The following is a 15,541-nucleotide window of genomic DNA, read 5'->3' as shown; positions in this document are numbered from 1 at the left end:
ACTTCTTATTTCTAAAGCTAGCAGTCTGCAAGTGTTTGTGTGTGTGTGTGTATTTAGGAATGGTAGTGCGCATATATTACATGGGCAGCATTTGCATTTAGGTAACACAGACTAAAGAAAGCAGGATCATGAGTAAGCACACACTAATCCTTAAACAAATTTTTTATAAAGCTCAAAGCAAATATTTAGATGTTAGCCCTAAAGCACACAGGGCCATAAACCAAATCCTCCAGAATCCTAGCCTTAGAAAACAGATCTCATAGTCAGGAGAAATGGGAAATTCACTTAGGAATTAAATCACAATATATTTTCCAGTTTGTAGCTTTCTAAACAAAACACAAAGTATCTCCAAATGTGGCTCACAGGCAAAAAAAAAGAGACAGAGGAAACAATCAACAAATTAGCTGTTATCTAGAGATAACAACACACTGTCTAATAATTAAAGATACACTGCTATATTAAATTTCCTAGTGTCCAGATATTGAAGGAAATATATCCTAACAAGCACTCAACATTTAAGGGACTATTATTTCAAAGTTTCAAATTGTGAGAAATAATTAACATAATTATAATACTAAAGTTCCAAGAACAACAATCACCACAAAACCTCAAAAACAATGTTAGCATATGGTCTTTGTTATTAACCAATGATATTCATTTCAATTATTTATTAGTTTAAAGGCTATGTAACTTTTGAAACACAAAACATGCCCCAAATACTCAATTTGAATAAGATTAGTAAATTGCTTAACCACTTTCAACCATATTTTGCTTTTGCTTTAGCATCATGGAAAAATATGATAGAGCAATATGACGCTGACCAGAGAGTCAGAAAAGGGGAAAGTAATGGCAAACCAAGATCTGAAACATGCCGTTCTTCAGGGAAAGAATCAAACACCATTGACAATTCTTGATAGAGATTTTTTTCCTATGCAGAGTCACTGCACAGATAGACCTATTTTGCTGTTAGCTACCTGATGCTTCAGAATGAAGAGTGTGGGTACAGGATGAAACAGCTAATTCTGGGAGAGTGGCCAGAGGGAAATCAAATTTCCCTCATGGGAATTGTTGGTAGTGCAGTCTTGAATATATAAAGAATTGTTTAGGTAAAACTTATCTTACAGCCAGTCTTTTGCCCTTTCCCTATAAATTTAATTTTCTACATTAAATGCACAAGTACATATGTGGTTTTCGTCTAAGAAAAAGTAAGGAATATGCAATCTTATCGAGCTTCCAGTGTGCAAATTCTATCAGTGAAGAAAAGAAAAAGCGCTTGTTAAAAATATGTGCTATTGTTTAAGATCTAAATAATGTGGGTACTTAAAATACAAGTGCTTTTCTTTTTTTTTAAAATATCTTTATTGGAGTATAATTGCTTTACAATGGTGTGTTAGTTTCTGCTTTACAACAAAGTGAATCAGTTATACATATACATATGTTTCCATATCTCTTCTCTCTCTCCCACCCTCCCTATCCACCCCCCAGGTGATCACAGACCACCTAGATGATCTCCCTGTGCCATGAGGCTGCTTCCCATTAGCTATCCACCCTACATTTGATAGTGTATATATGTCCATGCCACTATCTCACTTCATCACAGCTTACACTCCCCCCTCCCCATATCCACAAGCCCATGCTTTAGTTGACTTTGGCAAAATTCTCTCATTAAAAAATAATGTAGCATGGCCACAGACATAGAAAATTAAAATTTGTTTTTGAGTTTCAACCTCTAATTAGTGTTAAAATGCTGTTTGTGACACAGCACATTCATATTAATAGTATGCAAGATACTTAATTTTGAAATAAGTGCTTGCTGTCAGTGTATCAATGTGACATGTACAGGCTGCATGTACATTTGCAGCAAGAGAGAAAACTTACAAGCAGTACAGTCTTTCTCTGAGAAATGAGTGCAGGACAATGCATATCTCTCTTGAGTAAAGCTTTGAGAAGTGGTAGAAGACTAATCTTCACTCATCTAATTGCCTAATAAGAGGACTTTTTGATATGGAATCTACATGTGGATAACTTTCCTAACTACTTTAGGCAGCATCCTGTTGCTTTACACAGTTCTCCAAGACTACACATGACTTGCTAAAGAGTGTCAGATTCTTGCCTGAAACTAGTTATAGCTATCATATTAAATAAATCAATGAACCATTGTCTTCTACAGGGAATGAAAAAAGTGATACAATTCATGCAGGCCTGCTTCTACCTGAATCCATGAATTGATGGTTTGATTTGTATTCTTTAGTTCAAACAGAAATAAAAACCTTAAGAGGAAGTTTATAGTCACTGATATAAATTAAGGAATTATTTCTCTTATTACAACATTTAAAGGCATACCACAATGAAATATAAACACATGAAGGAGTTAAAGGCTTGCAGATGACCAAATTACAGCCATATTCCGTGGTAGCTTAGCTTCTGTGTTGTGCAAATGTGGAAGTATTAATAGCATATGGACTTCAACAGAAATATTTCCCATAGACATAACACAGACAGAAGTTAAATATTGTCTCCTGCCATGAAACTGACTACATTATGGGCTTGTTTTAAATAAAAAGAAATTCATTATGAATGTTTGTCACTTTTAATTCAGCAACTATGAACAACCATAAACAATTCTTAAAAAAAAAAGTTTCAAAATCTGTCTGTATGATAACACACAAAATTGCTTGAGGCATAAATTAAAGAGAGCAAGTATGTCCCATCAGCATACAGTAAAAAATGCAATAATGACAATGGCTAATTTTTTTTAAGTCATAGATTCATGCACTAATTCAAAGTTTTAAATTGGCTAATTTCTCATAGTATCATCTTGAATTACCATACACCTTCTACTGAAGTATTTGACTTATGCCTAACTAATTTCATAATTTATTAAAAATTAATGTAATAAATCTAGATGATACTTCACAATTTACAAGCATATTTATATATATTATTTTTTTTATTTTCTTCTTCACAATAGCCATGTGACAAAATCATGCATGTGAATTTGAACATGGAAACTGAACTCTGAGACTTGACCTTTTCCATCTTTATACCCATCAACAATCTCTCTCTTCCTGTTCTCTCTCTCTTTCTCTATGTTAGTCATATACACACACACACACACACACACACACACACACACACACACACACATATGTACAGAATAGATAAAAATGAAAAAATCTTCCAAGTTTAAAAAGCAACCATCTATTACCACACACACTCTTATAAAGATTTTTAGAGCACAACTACAAGCTCCCAATTTGCAGTGGGATGATGGTCTAGGACCAGCATAATGAACAGGATCCTGCTCCTTAGGGAACCAGGAGCCAGCTTTGGAGGGCCATGTCCCTTCTCTCTGGACATCAAAAGCAAAAATCTTGAGTCTTTTAACTAAGTCGTCTATTTATAGTTGAGAAATATTTGAAATATTACTGGGTGGTCCTTGGAAATCTCTAGATACACTTTTTCCTTTGGTTCTGTCTAAAAATTAGACTTTCCTTTAAATAACTGCTGCTATAATTTACTGATGTCATGAACAAAATTTGATGAAAACTATCTCCATTCTACTTCCTCATTTTAAGTGTTTCTCAGAAAACTTTCATCATTAATATTAAAATTTACTCCATATTATATAATATGTTTGCTCTGATAAGTGTAATAAGAAGAACTATGATTATATAATGATTTTTTGTTCTTTTTGAAAGTTATGATGGCATAAATTCTAATAAACCAAAAGTTGATTTTTAACTCAGAGAAACCTGTTTGTTCTCTGATTATTGTGTATTGTATGAATAAGTATAACTTCTGACAAAGTAAAATTTCTTCATTTGTAAGCTGAGCAAGAGTATTGAGTGCCAAACATCTCTTAAAACTACTACTAAGTGATTAAGCAAGAATTTTACCTAGACACTTATGTAGATCCTTTAAATATTTGTGGTGTCCTCAAGTTAAGCAGTCATTCTACACTTTAGGATTTACATGCTGATTAGTACATAAACTTTATTAATGAAATTAAATTTTGGAATATGAAGGTTATTTATGTGGAAGAGACAGCATCTTGTCCCCTAGAATTCATTTATCCTCTCTTTTTTTTGGTAATAGTCAACCCCTGCCTTTGAGTGTTAGCTGGATACTTGATGGTCCAGCTAGAGTGTACATTTTCCGGCTTCCCCTTCATTAGCTGTATCCTTGTGGATAAGTTTTGAAGAGTGGAATGTGAGCAGAAATAATGTGTACAAATTTAATTTCATATTTAATTAAGAAAACTGATTATGTTCAACTTTTTCCTCTTTTCTACTACAGGAAGTGGTAATAATTGGAGTAGCCATCTTAGGTTTAGACATGGAAGCCACGTGATGAAGATAAAGGACACTCTGATAACCTGGATGCCTGAATGACCATGTGAGTAAAAGTCATAAATCTACCCAGGACCACTTGCTTACCCCTAGACTCTTGAGGGAGAAATACAATTTTGTCTTGTTTAATCTCATTATTATTGGATCTCTTTGTAAAGGCAGCCTTACTAACCATACATTGTCCCAGCTTTATTTAATAAAAGCACATTTTCTAAAGTCTTTTGAAGTCAGAATTTTCACCATCATAATCATCACTCATTATTTAGATATGCAAATATAACAAATTAAAACAAGACTATGAGTAGATTATTGTGCATATAGCAAAGACATGTAGCACTAACTTATCAAATATTTTATAAACATTAAAATATTTATAAAATGATCTTTAACAACATATTGTATATACTATTTATAATTAAAATTCCCTTCAAATGCAATTCTCAATGAAATCTGACATTTTAACAACAGACTAAATGCCTATTCAGGAGATTAACTATGTATCTCAGACCATAATGAACTTTTAATAAAATTACGTCTGTAGTAAGGCAGAATGATATTGCCAACAGAATCCATATGGAGACGTGTAGAAGCGCTAACAAGTAATATTTATGGAATACCAGCTTTGTACCAAACATCCTTCATATGATATTTTATTTAATTCTCAAAACAAAATCCTCATAAGGTTTTTATTATCATGGATGCTCTGCTTCTAAGGAACTCTCAGATGTAGATGGCTGCCTCTCTCCCAACTTTTATCAGTTATCATTTTCCCAAAGCCAGCCTTAGAGTAGAATATCTCAAATAGTTATAGCTTGGGAAGCCCGTTAGCCTATGCCTTCTCCTCTTCCTAAGTAAAGTGTGTAATTCAATTGGAGGTTGAGGGAGACAATTTTTTCATCTACTCAATGCTTGTGCATTATCAGTTGCAGGATAGTCTAAGACAAGTGCTGACTTCAGGACTACCTGTATTATAAGGAAACAACTTTCTTGAGGTGAATATACTAGGTACATGCTTGACTCTCCTTTTGAATTTATTCAGATCATGACTAATAGTGACAGAGCTCAGCTTGGGGAGTGAAGGAAAAGTAAATATTCTTTCTTTTTAGTAATCATGTTATCTATGAATAAGTATATTTGACAAGCACTCAATCACTGATTCTTGGAGGAGGAAAAGGGTTATTATAAAGGGTTGGGTAAGTCATTAAACTTACCTTCAAAGCACATATAATCTTCCCCCAAAGCCATGGTCTTAGGGTAGGTAAATACAGTAGCTATTAGAGAGAAAAGTCAATTAAGTCCATTTTTATGAAGTATGAGGAGATTTCTATAACTAAAGAATAATTATCAATTTTCACAACTTAAGTCCTAGTAGCTCACTCCTGAGCAAAAGGGAAAAGTCACAGTGAATATAGATTATCTAGTAAATCCATGACAATTACTTTTGAAAAATATTTTGGGATATTGCAATATCAAACAATTGAATCCAATTCATTCAAAGTGTGAAAAGATTTTCTGTAAACATTACCAAACAATCCCTTTGATCACTCTCTTAGAAAAAGAACACACATAGAGTGGTGTCACTGTCATTTTAGCTGAGTGTAAAGATTGTACAAATTAACTTTTAAATTAGTTAATTTAATAATATTGTTTTGCTATCTCTCATAAATCAGTGTATTGTTGAGATTATAATTGCATGAATATGATTAAATTGTTCATTTTGGATCATTGATATACTTTAATTAGTTTAACCATTAACTATACATGTGTATGCATGTTGGGTGTTTATATATCACAAACACACAAACAGACACAGGGAGAAAGGGGAGTTGTTGTTTTTGTTTTTACTTTTAACTTTTAAAGGTCATAAATCTCAACATCCAGTTGTGAGTTACAGGCTTGATATTTTGAAACTAACTTTTACAAATAATGTGTAATGGTTTCCTTGGGCTCATGGTTAACCTTTAAGTAATATTTCCATGCATTTTATTGGTACTCATATCAGATGTTTACTTCAAACCTTTAAATCAGAATTCTTGTTTAGAGGAACCAAGATTATTGCATTGAATAATAATATATTTTTCTTATACTTATTTTTAAGAAATAAATAAAATATTATATCCATTAAAAGGATCAAGAAAATGAATACAATCCATGTTTTACTGTATTGAGAGGTTTATATTTCAAACAGTAAAATTTCTGTTATATTTGGTGAAAACTGTAGAGCCAGTAATATTTTGCTTTTATGATCTGAAAACACACTGATTTTTTTTTTTTTTTTTTTTTCCAGTATGTGGGCCTCTCACTGTTGTGGCCTCTCCCGTTGCGGAGCACAGGCTCCGGACGCGCAGGCCCAGCGGCCACGGCTCACGGGCTTAGTTGCTCCACGGCATGTGGGATCTTCCCAGACCAGGGCACGAACCCGTGTCTCCTGCATCGGCAGGCGGATTCTCAACCACTGCGCCACCAGGGAAGCCCTGATTATTTTTTAAAAGAGATATTTTGTATGAAATGTTTAATTCCCTTGGCTCTTTACCAGTTGCACTGATGATAACAGTACATAGTGTTTCGCTAAAATTGAGACTTCATGAAACATGCAAGAACTCTATGCATAAGTCACTTATTATCCATACACAGATTTTGATGGCAATCATCTTATTTTGTGATATCTGTGGTAAGTATAAGTAGAATTATATTTTGCACAGTTTAACAACAGTTGATCCTTGTACAGCAGAAAATGAAAAATTAGAAAATTAACATCATTTATCATATATCATTTGAAGATGAGTAATTTTTTTTGGCATTTCTGTTGTCCTTGAAATTCTACAGTGCTTGAGAAAAGCACAGCTAGATAGAGAGACATATAGTTAGTGAATAAATTATCATTTTTTCACAAAAACAATTTTTTGAGATCTGCAAAACCTGGGCATAGCTACAAAGGCATACAATTAGATGTTTTTAAAATATAAAAACATTACTAACAGATCTGACATCTCCTAACAATTATTATTATGCTGTTATCATCCAGTTCTCTATCATTCTTATTTCTTGCTACAATAGTTCAGAAATATAGATTTCTAATTTTATTCTAATGGCAATGTTAAAACAACATTTTCAGGCTTGTGAGCGATAAAATAGGATTTAAATTTTAAAAGAATCTCTCTGTTTGCATGTTAGAAAATTGACTGTAGTTGGAGAAAATAGAGGGAAATTAATTGAGAGGAAATTCAGTAATCAAATGGAAGGAAAGGTAATGGTATGGACTAGAGTCATTGCAGGAAACCAAGAAGTAAAAAAAAAAATACTCAAGGTACATTTGGAACAAAGATGAAAATATATGGTGATGAATATGGTTTAAGGGAAAGAGAAGAATGAAGGATGATTCCTGTGACTTTTTTGGTTAGGAAAACTAGACAGAGTATGGGTTTATTTTCTAAATGAGAAAGACTTGAAAAAACATTTAGGAGAGGAAACATATGAACCCAACAATTCTGTTTTAGACAAGATCAAATTGAGATGATAATTAAATATTCACTTAATGTATAACTTAAGCGATTGAATATAGAAGTCCAGCCCTCAAATAGGAGGGCAGGGCTAGGGAAACACACAAAAAGTCAACATTATATGGGAGATATTAGGCTCGTTGAATTGACTGAAAAATTTGCAGTGATAATGCAAATAGAGGGAAAAAAATCAGAGGAGTAAGTTATGGGGATACAAACATTTTAGGGCTCATATAAAAGGGCACTTGTATACAAACAGACAAAAAGTGTGAGGTGTCATGAAAGTCAAAAAAGAATAAAATTAGAAAAGGAAATCTACTGTGTGTAATATAGTGAATAGTTGAGTAAAATGAGGATACAGTGGTATCCATGGAAAGGGCAAATGGAGGTCATTGTTGATCTTAACAAGAGCAAATTCAGCTAGGTGAAGGTTTTTAGGGGATATAAGCCTGATAGAAGTGGTTTTAATAAGTGGAAGATGAGAAAGAAAAATAAATGAAGTGAGGAGTATTATAGAATTATATATAATGTTTTTTAATGAAGGATGATAACAGTACATTTTTATGAAGAAAGTGGTTGACAATGATGCTTTTACTATTTCTGATTTTTTCATTGTGTATGATGAGTAGTCATCAGCTAAATAGTGGGAGAGGGCAGAAGGAGATCTGGGTAAAGAAGAAAAACATGATAGTTTTCTCAGAGAGTAGGGAAATTATAATGGAAAATATATGGGACTGACAGGTAGTATAATATGACAATGTAAGTCCTGTGACCATAAATTTAAATTAATCTACCTAACTCACAGAGGGAATTATCTGAGACTGATTTCAGAAGAAAACCTCCCAAATGCATGATCAGTCAGATCTACCACTCTTAGCTTTGACAATTCTATGTTCTGTGAGAAAGCTGACCACTTCTACAGCCTTTAATTACTTCATCAGGTATTTGTAGACAAGCTAATGGATAAACAATAACTTTACTTTTTAAAGCTGCATCAGAGTTTAATCTTATAAAAACATTTTAAGCAATAATGAGACATGGGCTTAAATTCATGTTAATCAAATGGTCAAAAATCATATGAAAATGTACTCCACATTAGCAGCTGTCAGAGAACTCTAAGTTAATAACTCAAGGCAATACCACTATATACCCACCAAATGGCTAAAAAGAAAAAGACAGAAAAACTACTATTATGTTGGTGAGCATATGGATCAATTGAAACTTAAAAACATTACAGGTGAGAATGTAAAATGGTACTATCACATTGGAAAACTATTTCAGCTAAGATTTTTGGCAGTAGTCTTACTTAACACACACCAATTTCAAAAGTATTGTTATTTTAAACATGCAATTTAAGATTGAGAAAATAAGTTAAAATAAATTATATTTGCTGTTATGGTAAACCAGCCATATCTGGAGAAGCTACCAAGCTCATAATGCTTTTTGGTTTTCTAGCAATAGATCGTTACCTAGATACACATGATTAGTTATGGGCTATCAGCAGTTATTTTCTTCCATGTACCTTGTCCTATTGGCCAGATTTGATTGGACTCCAACAGGGAATCAAACAATTTGTTAATTATGACTTTGGAATTGGAACTAAAAACATCCTGTCCCAGTCTGACTAATATTTAAACACAAGATATACATTTTTACTTTAAGACATATAGACTAGGAAGCAGAAAATGAAGTTCTGCAATGAGGGAAAAAATCCAAACCAACACAATGAAACAAATGCACAGATGTGAGAGGCAATGTGATACTGCTTGTATTGAAGCCATTTCATTTTCCCAATTTTTAGTCCATTTATTGTTGTCTGCAAACAAAAGATTATTAATAAATGTACATGAGCAGAAATGGAGAAGTCTGAGTATGAGGCACTTAGGTTCATGGAAGGGAAGATATATCATTCCATGTATGTGAAGCAGAAATGTGTGTAACAATGTGGATTTAGATACTTGCAGATTTGTTGGATGGGCTGCAGTCTGCAGACATTGCAGAACTATTGTATTCAGGGAAATATGACAAAGTTCTAATCTCAAGGTAAGGAATCTCCTGCTCCTGCTGCTGCTGCTATGATTATATTACATAACCACGAACTGATAAGTAGATATAAAAATGTTGAGTCTGGCCACTGAAACTGCTGGTTAGTACCCATATGTTTTTGTCCTTGCTTGATAACATCAAAACAGATGGCCTTAACCTCAACTATGTATTCCAAAACCCACGTGTGTGTATCTTATGAGAGAAAAGCAATTTATATACAGAACCACTATTGCAGAGATTAAAATACGTGATTTTAGGTGTCAAACTATAGTAATAAAAGTAGGATTGGATGGATATTAATAAACCAATTCATAGCATATATCACATATGTGATTAAGGGAGTTGTATTCACTGTAGAAATTCCTACATGTCTTCTGAGAATTTGGACAGTCACTACAAAAATGAAAAATTGAATTTTTTTCTATGCTAGGCAAAATGGCAAATAAATGTAATTTTTTACACCATTGATATTTTTTTCTTTATAAATATTCTGTTTATGCATTCCTCAAATATTTAATGAGAATATACTGAGTATCACATACTTCCTAAGTTTTGAACAATCAGCATTAGAAAAAAAGACCAAAAAAACAGAAATAATCTCTACTGTCCTAGTTTGCATAATCTAATGGGACAGGGGTATATGTTAATCCAATGCTCCAGGAAATATAATTAAAAATAAAAGAAAATGCCACAGACGAATTGTACATGGTGTAGTTATTATAAGGTCATATAATAAAATACTCTGTTTCAAGGAGGGCTTTCTTGAAGAAATAACAATTTAGCAGAGCTCTAAAAAAAGAAGATGAATGAATACATGTCTAAGCCTAGGAAACAGTATGTGAAAAGACCCCAAGTGTTTGGAACCAGTTGTGCAAAGGATCCCACTCAGACTTACTCATGTAAGCTAATTGTGTGACTCTTTTCCCAACTCTATATTTCTTTTATAACTTTTTCCAGCTTCTTTGGGATATAATTGACATATAACACTCTGTAAGTTTAAGGTATACAACAAAATGATTTGAAATATTATATATTGCAAAATGATCACCATAATAATGTTAATTAACACATCTTTCACATCACATAGTTACAATTTTGTGTGTGTATGTGATGAGAACTTTTTAAGATCTACTTTCTCAGTAATTTTAAAACATACAATACTGTATTGCAAACTATAGTCACCATGCTGTACATTACAGCTCCAGAAATTACTCATCTTACAAATTGAAGTTTATATCCTTTGACTACCTTTATACATTTCCTCCACAACCTCCCTATCTGTGGTAACTATCAATCTTCTCTTTTGTATGAGTTGGTCTTTTTAGATTCCATAAATATAAGTGAGATCACGCATCTCTTTCTCTGTCTGACTTAGTACAATTAGCATAGTGCTCACAAGATTCATCCATGTTGTAGTAAATGGCAGAATTTCCTTATTTTTATGTCTGAATAAAATACCATTCTGTATATATACAACACATTTTCTATGTTGATTCCTTGATCAAGACAGTTTTTTTTTCATATTTTGGTTATTATAAATAACGCTGCAATGAACATGGTGTTGCAGATATCTCTTTGACAGTGCATGTATGGATTTATTTCTGGGTATAAGTCCTGTAGACTTTCTTCAATATTTTTCATTATTTTTTTTTTCTTTTACCCTTTGACTAGATAATTCCAAATACCCTTTCCTCTAATTCACTCATCCTTTCTTCTGAGTGGTCAAGTCTGTTGTTGAAGCTCCCTACTGAAAGTCTAAATTTGTTGATGTCATGTTAGCTGTATACCAGTCATGATGAAAAATTTATACCATATAAATTATCAAACACTACAAATCATTATTTTATTTACCCCAGAAAATGGGTGTTAGCCATTTTCCATCACACCACTAGTATGAACATCAGAAATAAAGAGCAATAATAGTATGAAATAAAACTAGAGAGGTAGGCAAGTGTTCAGAATAATAGCCCTTACATGGGAGTTTTAGGAATTATCTTAACAAAAATAGAAAGACTCTGATTGTAATTCAATTGGCATATGACATTACCAATTTGCAATTTGAAAATACCACACTAGTTGAAATAGGAAAAATGAATTGCATTGAGAAACTAAAACCTGCAGAGAAATCAGTTGAGTGGCCTAGAGTAGTCCATGAGAATAAGAATATTAATTTAGGCTAGGCTGATCACAATGAAGACACAACAAAGTGAATAGATATAATAGCTATATAGGTGGTAACATAGACTAAAATCATAATGGATTGGATAAAGGAGTGAAAGGAACTGTGATGTAATGGGTAACATTTCACAATATGACAGATGGTAGTGTTATACAATGAAAATGAAAGAGTGTAGAAAAGTGACCAATTTAAGAGAAGAGGGAGTAGGTGTGTTTATTTATTTATTTTAAAATTAAAATTTTCAGAGTATAGTTGATTTACAGTGTGGTTTAATTTCTTGCTGTACAGCAAAGTGAATCAGTCTTAGGTATATATATATATATATATATATATATAAATTATTTTTAGATTTCTTTCACATTTAGGAAACAACAGAGCACTGAGTAGAGTTCCCTGTGTGCTATACAGTAGGTTCTCATTAGCTATTTATTTATAAATAGTAGTGTATATATATCAGTCCCAATCTCCCCATTCATCCCCCCCCACTTTGGTAACCATAAGTTTGTTCTGTACATCTGTGACTCTATTTCTGCTTTGCAAATAAATTCATCTCTACCATTTTTCTAGGTTCCACGTATAAGTGATATTATACAATATTTGTTCTTCTCTTTCTGACTTACTTCAGTCTGTATGAAAATTTCTAGGTCAATCCACAGCTCTGTAAAGGACAATATTTCATTCCTTTTTATGGCTGAGTAATACTCTATTATATATATATATATATATATATCACATCTTCTTTATCCATTCCTCTGTTGATGGACATTTAGGTTGCTTCCATGTCCTGGCTATTGTAAATAGTGCTGCAGTGAATATTGGGGTACATGCATCCTTTGAATTCTGTTTTTCTCCACATATATGTCTAGGGGAGGGATTGCTGGGCCATATGGTAGCTCTATTTTTAGTTTATTAAGAAAACTTCATACTGTTCTCCATAATGGTTGTATCAATTTACATTCCCACCAACAGTGTAGAAGGGTTCCCTTTTCTGCACACTCTCTCCAGCATGTATTGTTTGTATATTTTTTTATTATGGCTACTCTGACCAGTGTGAGGTGATATCTCATTCTAGTTTGATCTGCATTTATCTAATAATTAGTGATGTTGAGCATTTTTTCATGTGTTTGTTAACCATCTGTATGTCTTCTTTGGAGAAATGTCTGTTTAGGTCTTCTGCCCATTTTTTTTGATTGGGTTGTTTGTTTATTTGATACTGAGCTGTATGAGATATTAGTATATTTTGGAGATTAATCCCTTGTCAATTATTTCATTTGCAAACATTTTCTCCTATTCTGAGGGTTGTCTTTTTGTTTTATTTATGGTTTCTTTTGCTGTGCAAAAGCTTTTAAGTTTAATTAGGTCTCATTTGCTTATTTTGGTTTTTATTTTCATTTCTCTAGGTGGTAGGTTTAAACAGATCATGCTGTGATTTATGGCAAAGAATATTCTGCCTATATTTTCCTCTAAGAGTTTTATAGTATCCAGCTTTACATTTAGGTCTTTAATCCGTTCTGAATTTATTTTTGTGTATAATGTTAGGGAGTGTTCTAATTTCATTCTGTTACATGGAGCTGTCCAGTTTTCCCAGAACAACTTACTGAAGAGACTGTCTTTTATCCATTGTATATCCTTGCTTACTTTGTCATAGATTAGGTGGCCATAGGTGCATGGATTTATCTCTGGGCTTTCTATCCTATTCCATTGATCTATATTTCTATTTTTGTGCCAGTACCATACTGCTTTGATTATTGTAACTTTTTAGTGTAGTCTAATGTCAGGGAGCCTGATTACTCCAGCTCCATTTTGCTTTCTCAAGATTGTTTTTGATATTTGGGGTCTTTTGTGTTTCCATACATAATGTACAATTTTTTGTTCTAATTCTTTGAAAAATGATCCTGGCAATCTGATAGGAATTGCATTGAATCTGTAGATTGCTTTGGGTAGTAGAGACATTTTCACAATATTGATTGTTCCAATACAAGAACATGGTATATCTCTCAATCTGTTTGTGTCATCTTTGATTTCTTTCATCAGTATCTTATGGCTTTCTGAGTATAGGTTTTTGTCTCTTTAGGTAGGTTTATTTCTAGGTATTTTATTCTTTTTGATATGATGGTAAATGAGAGTTTCCTTAATCTCTTTTTCTGATTTTTCATTGTTAGTGTATAGAAATGCAAGAAACTTCTGTGCTTAATTTTGTATCCTGCAACTTTACTAAATTCACTGATGAACTCTAGTAGATTTCTGGTAGCACCTTTAGGATTTTCTGTGTATAGTATCATGTCATCTGCAAACAGTGACAGTTTTACTTCTTTTTTTCCAATTTGGATTCTTTTTACTTCTTTTTCTCTGATTGCCATCTCTAGGATTTCCAAAACTATGTTGAATAAAAGTGTGGACAGTGGATATCTTTGTCTTATTCCTGATCTTAGAGGAAATGCTTTTAGCTTTCAATCATTGAGTATGATGTTATCTGTAGGATTCTCATATATGGCCTTTATAATGTTGAGGTAGTTTCCTCCTAGTCCTACTTTCTGGAGAGTTTTTATCATAAATGGGTGTTGAACTTTGTCAAAAGCTTCTTCTGCATCTATTGAGATGATAGTATGGTTTTTATTCTTTAATTTGTTAAACTGGTGTATCACATTGATTGAAGAATCCTTGTATCACCATGATAAAACCACCCTGATCATGGTGTATGATTCTTTTAATGTGCTGTTTGATCCAATTTGCTAGTATTTTGTTGAGGATTTCTGTGTCTATGTTCATCAGTGATACTGGCCTGTAATTTTCTTTTTTTGTTTGATATCTTTGTCTGGTTTTGATATCAGGGTGATGTGGGCCTCTTAGAATTAGCTTGGGAATATTCCTTTTCTGCAGTTTTTTGGAAGAGTTTCAGAAGTGTAGGTGTTAACTCTTCTCTAAATGTTTTATAGAATTTGCCCATGAAACCATCTGGCCCTGGAGTTTTGTTTCTTGGAAGATTTTTAATCACAGTTTCAATTTTGGTACTTGTGATTGGTCTGTTCATATTTTCTATTTCTTCTTGGTTCAGTCTTGGAAGTTTGTACCTTTCTAAGAACTTGTCCATTTCTTCTGGGTGGTCCATCTTACTGGTGTATTTTTGCTTATTGTAATCTCTTATGATCCTTTATATTTCTGTGGTGTCCACTGCAACTTCTCCTTTTTCATTTCTAATTTTATTGATTTGAATCCTCTCCCTTTTGTTCTTGCTGAGTCTGGCTAAAAGTTTATCAATTTTGTTTATCTTCTGAAAGAACGAGCTTTTAGTTTAATTTATCTTTGCTGCTGTTTTCTTTGTCTCTATTTCATTTATCTCTCCTCTGATCTTTATGATTTCTTTCCTTCTACTAACTTCAGGTTGTGATTGTTCTTTATCTAATTGCTTTAGGTGTTTATTTGAGATTTTTCCTGTTTCTTGAGGTAAGATTGCATTGCTATAT

The sequence above is a fragment of the Kogia breviceps genome, chromosome 16 (assembly GCF_026419965.1).
Source record: "Kogia breviceps isolate mKogBre1 chromosome 16, mKogBre1 haplotype 1, whole genome shotgun sequence".
Classification (NCBI taxonomy): domain Eukaryota; kingdom Metazoa; phylum Chordata; class Mammalia; order Artiodactyla; family Physeteridae; genus Kogia; species Kogia breviceps.
Note: the sequence above shows the minus strand (reverse complement) of the source record.